Below are 6,000 nucleotides of genomic sequence, written 5' to 3'. Positions count from 1 at the left end.
CTTCGATTCGTAAAGGAATAGACCAAAACGCTGAGTTTATATCTAGTGTTGAAAAAAATTTGCAATTCCTGGTCTTTATCATTAGGTCTTCAATTAAAGGAAATGGTTGGGCTTGAGGCACTACTATTTTATTCAAGTCTCTGAAATCTATACACAGTCTGGATTTTTTGTTTTCCTCTTTTTTAAATGCCAATGTAACAGGTGCAGCAAATGGACTGTAGGATTCTTCTATTAGCTTATTATCCAGTAATTTTGCAATTTGTTTTTCTATCTCCTTTTTATCTTCTACAGTACATCTGTAAGGCCTCTTACTGCAATATCTGTCTACTAGTAAGTCTATCCTCGCTTCGTATCCACTAACAGTGCCGATATCATATTTGTCTTTTGCAAAAACGGATTTATATTTGCAAATCAGTTCATTTATTTTAGATTTTTGAAATTGATTTAAATGATTTATTTTTATTTCAAAATCTTCTTCTTTTACATGTTCATTATAATTTATTTTGCATTCCTCGCTGTTGTTATTTTCTGTATTTTTAAATTCACTATTTTTAATTTTATATTTTGTAGAAATTTTTTCTACTTTCTTTTTATTTTCATTTTTCAAGCATTGTCTCTGTGTTATTTTTAAGTCTTCATTTTGGATTAGTTTAAATTTTTTTATCATATCTAATCCTATCAAAAAATCATATTTGAAATTTTCTTCATCAATAATATATATACATCAACGTTTTTTTCCAATTCAAATATTTTTATTTTCAAAGTCGTCAAACCGTTTGTCTTTTTAACACCATTAATTGTTACTAAATCTGCTTCATTCATATTGTTTCCTTTTCCTTTTAGTTTTAATAACTTAGAATTTATTAGAGAAACATTTGAACCTGAATCGTAAATTCCAAATATTTCAATTTGATCATTTAGTAATAGTTTGACATTTATTAATGGTGTTACTATTCGTTTTTTTGATCGGTTTCATTTAACTTAGCTTCTATAACTGAATTATTTACATGTCTGATAGTATTTTTATTATTAAACTTATCATCCTCCTTTGTTCTAAACCAGCACGTTACTTCAGGGTGATATCGAGTTCCCTTATTTAATTTTTCACAAATCTTACATGGACTTTTATCTTTAATTTTACCACTAGTTCTTAGATTTCCATATCTTCTTTGATCCGAAAACCTTTTTTTATTTCCAATGTTTTCGTGTTTTTTTACTTCATTGAATAAATCGACTGTATCTTCTAATTTTTCTCTATCAATCTTATTAATTATAAATTCTGGTAAACCAGCCACAATAAGATCTACTAAGGTACCCATGTCGATCGTTCTTCTCATCTCCAACAAAAGTTTTTCCTTCCTTATGGCATAGTCTAACAAGGAACCGTCGTTATATTTAAAAGATAATGCAAACATTACATGGTTCCATCCCTTGTTTGTAAATGTTTTACAAAAGTTGTTTTTCCATACTATCCATTCTGAGTTCATGGAAAATTTTATCATCATCGAACTGTACCAATCTTCACAACTTTTATCCATAAACAATCTTAATATTTCAATTTTTTTCTCATCCGTTGTCACCTCAAAACGTGTACATTCTTTTTCAAAAATATCCATCCACTGGTTTGCATTAGGATTTTTGCTTGTAAATTTTTCAATGATGAACTTCTCTGAAATATCTTTTAAATTTTGATGTTTGCTTACCTGAGCATTTTGTATTAATTTTTCTAGTAAGTTTTCTAATGTTTGAGGAGCAGTATCCATTTTATTTTTATTTTGTTTCTTCATTTTTGATTAACAAAATTGTCGTTTTATAACGTGGTAATATTTTCCTTTTGAAAATTAAGTGTAAATAATATGTAAAGTGGGTGTATAATAATAAAATAAACAATGTGTTGCTTTGTAATTAAAGTTTATTCTTAATTTATCTTTATAATAATTTTTATATCTATCTATCTATCTATCTATCTGATTCTGACAGTTAATAATATATTTTTTGTATCGGATCTCTTTTGTTTAATTCTGTGCGACGCATGCGACATCTGTGGTAGAACTGTTTTATGTAGGTACTTTTTGTAAGTACTTAATAAAATGTATAGGTAGGTACCTAGTTATTTTATTACATCTCCCCCCTTGGGGAAGAAAATTCATAGTAAAATTTTCATTCGTCCTCCGGATCATCTCCTTGAAGTGAAGGGACTGGTATAAGTTTAGTGATATGATAAAGGTTTGATTTTATTTTTTTGTGACCTGTATCAATTCTGTATATTGAGTTAGAAATTTTTTCAATAATTTTATAAGGTCCAATTTTTAGTTCATCCAATTTTTTTCTGTTTAGCTTGTTTCCATTTTCCACATACACCATGTCTCCTACGTTGAATTCGCAGCCTATCCTATTTTTGTCAAATAATGTTTTATTGTAATTATGTGATTTTATTGTATTTTCAAGCGCTATTTGCCTGTCTCTAATCCAGTCATTATTAGATTTTCCTTGTTTTAATTCGTTGGGTAAAATATTTACATCTGTACCATATAAAAGATAACTTGGGGAAAAGTCAGTGACTGAGTGATTAGTATTATTATATTTATTAACACATTCTTGAGCTATTGTGGTCCATGCTCTTCTTTTCCCTTTTTCATTTATTTTGCATCTGATTTTGTTCACCAATGTTTGATTCAGCCTTTCATTTAGGCCATTTGAGAATGGTGCATTTACTGCAGTGAAGATTATTGGGATCCGCTTGTCATTTAAGAATTCCTTGAATTCTTTCGAGTTTATTCCTGGGTATTGGTCGGTGAGAAGCATACCAATATCCTCGGTTTCTGTTATTTTCATGACTAGTTTTATAAAATCATTTGCATTCTGAGTTTTCGAGGTTAAAATAAATGCGTATCTTGTAAAGTGATCCACTAAGAGATGTAGATATTTTTTTGTTGATCTTGAACCTCCTAAACCTCCAATTGTGTCTAAAGATATTATTTCAAAAGGCTTTGTGGCCGGGCCTAGATGAGACATAAATCCAAATTTCTTTTGTCCTCTTGATTTATTTTTAATACAAATTTCACAATTTCTACAAATTGTTTTTATGTTTTTCGTCAAATTTTTGGCTGTGTAATGTGGACTAATAGTCTTTTGCATTTGTCCAATTCCAATATGGCATAGGTTTTCATGTATGTTTTTAATGATTTCGATGCTAAACGGTTCTGAAAGAATTATTTTTTCTTTTTTCTTGACCTTTTTAAAATAGACATTGTTTTTTTCAATCCATTTGTTTTTTTTCTGTTGAATTCTTTCATTTTTATTCTGATCTCTTAAAATATCTTCTAATTTAACCAAATTTACAACTTTTAATTGTTCATCTGCATTTTCACTCGATTCTAATACTGGATTCCTGCTAAGACAATCTGCTTCTAAATTCTTCTTTCCTGGATTATATTTTATTTCAAATTCATATTGCGATAAATAATATGTTAAATCACCTAACTCTTCATCGGTCCTAGATTTCAGATTCATATTTTCCAAAGGTTTGTGATCTGAATAAACCGTAAATGATTTACCTATTAACCAGTATTGCCAGTATCTTACTGCTTCCTTAATTGCTAAACATTCTAAATATATTGCTTTTTTTTTCTTCTGGGCTTCATTTAGTTTTTTTGAAAAGTATGCCACTGGTTTTTCTCTACCATCGGGCTGCTTTTGTTTCAAAATGGCCCCAACACCTTCTAAAGAAGCATCGGTATAAATGTTGATTGGTAAATCCTGATCAAAAATTTCTAGAACGGGCTGTGAGCAAAGCATGCTTTTTGTTATTTCAAATGCTTTTTGGCATTTATCACACCAAATAAATTTTTGATTTTTCCTTAGTAAGTTATGCAATGGATCTAGTATTATTGCACTCTTTGGTATGTATTCATGGTAAAAGTTTATTTTCCCCAGAAATTGTCTTACATTTTTTATCGTTTTTGGAACAGGAAAATTCTTTATTGAAATCAAATTATCCTTTACTGGTTTTATTGAATTATTTTGAATTATATGACCTAGATATTTTACCAAGTCTGACGCAAATGCGCATTTTGTAAATTTTAACCTGAAACCTTCCGTTTCGATCGCTTCCAGCAACTGTGTTAGATGTTTAATGTGCTCAGCAAAAGTTTTAGAAAATATAAGAATATCATCTATGTAATTAACGGTGAAATCTGTAAGTTTATACTTTCTTAATATGTTACCTAGTATCCTTTGAAAAATTGCTGGTGAGGTCTTCAATCCAAATGGTAGGCAAGTCCATTGGAAATGTCCTTCTTGTGTAACAAATCCCGTCTTTTTTCTGTCTTCGATTCGTAAAGGAATAGACCAAAACGCTGAGTTTATATCTAGTGTTGAAAAAAATTTGCAATTCCTGGTCTTTATCATTAGGTCTTCAATTAAAGGAAATGGTTGGGCTTGAGGCACTACTATTTTATTCAAGTCTCTGAAATCTATACACAGTCTGGATTTTTTGTTTTCCTCTTTTTTAAATGCCAATGTAACAGGTGCAGCAAATGGACTGTAGGATTCTTCTATTAGCTTATTATCCAGTAATTTTGCAATTTGTTTTTCTATCTCCTTTTTATCTTCTACAGTACATCTGTAAGGCCTCTTACTGCAATATCTGTCTACTAGTAAGTCTATCCTCGCTTCGTATCCACTAACAGTGCCGATATCATATTTGTCTTTTGCAAAAACGGATTTATATTTGCAAATCAGTTCATTTATTTTAGATTTTTGAAATTGATTTAAATGATTTATTTTTATTTCAAAATCTTCTTCTTTTACATGTTCATTATAATTTATTTTGCATTCCTCGCTGTTGTTATTTTCTGTATTTTTAAATTCACTATTTTTAATTTTATATTTTGTAGAAATTTTTTCTACTTTCTTTTTATTTTCATTTTTCAAGCATTGTCTCTGTGTTATTTTTAAGTCTTCATTTTGGATTAGTTTAAATTTTTTTATCATATCTAATCCTATCAAAAAATCATATTTGAAATTTTCTTCATCAATAATATATATACATCAACGTTTTTTTCCAATTCAAATATTTTTATTTTCAAAGTCGTCAAACCGTTTGTCTTTTTAACACCATTAATTGTTACTAAATCTGCTTCATTCATATTGTTTCCTTTTCCTTTTAGTTTTAATAACTTAGAATTTATTAGAGAAACATTTGAACCTGAATCGTAAATTCCAAATATTTCAATTTGATCATTTAGTAATAGTTTGACATTTATTAATGGTGTTACTATTCGTTTTTTTGATCGGTTTCATTTAACTTAGCTTCTATAACTGAATTATTTACATGTCTGATAGTATTTTTATTATTAAACTTATCATCCTCCTTTGTTCTAAACCAGCACGTTACTTCAGGGTGATATCGAGTTCCCTTATTTAATTTTTCACAAATCTTACATGGACTTTTATCTTTAATTTTACCACTAGTTCTTAGATTTCCATATCTTCTTTGATCCGAAAACCTTTTTTTATTTCCAATGTTTTCGTGTTTTTTTACTTCATTGAATAAATCGACTGTATCTTCTAATTTTTCTCTATCAATCTTATTAATTATAAATTCTGGTAAACCAGCCACAATAAGATCTACTAAGGTACCCATGTCGATCGTTCTTCTCATCTCCAACAAAAGTTTTTCCTTCCTTATGGCATAGTCTAACAAGGAACCGTCGTTATATTTAAAAGATAATGCAAACATTACATGGTTCCATCCCTTGTTTGTAAATGTTTTACAAAAGTTGTTTTTCCATACTATCCATTCTGAGTTCATGGAAAATTTTATCATCATCGAACTGTACCAATCTTCACAACTTTTATCCATAAACAATCTTAATATTTCAATTTTTTTCTCATCCGTTGTCACCTCAAAACGTGTACATTCTTTTTCAAAAATATCCATCCACTGGTTTGCATTAGGATTTTTGCTTGTAAATTTTTCAATGATGAACTTCTCTG

Source organism: Brachycentrus maculatus, unplaced genomic scaffold (genome assembly GCF_059751285.1).
Source record: "Brachycentrus maculatus isolate JH-2025_06_01 unplaced genomic scaffold, ASM5975128v1 h1tg000615l, whole genome shotgun sequence".
In the NCBI taxonomy this organism is placed as follows: domain Eukaryota; kingdom Metazoa; phylum Arthropoda; class Insecta; order Trichoptera; family Brachycentridae; genus Brachycentrus; species Brachycentrus maculatus.
This window is presented reverse-complemented; position numbering follows the sequence as displayed.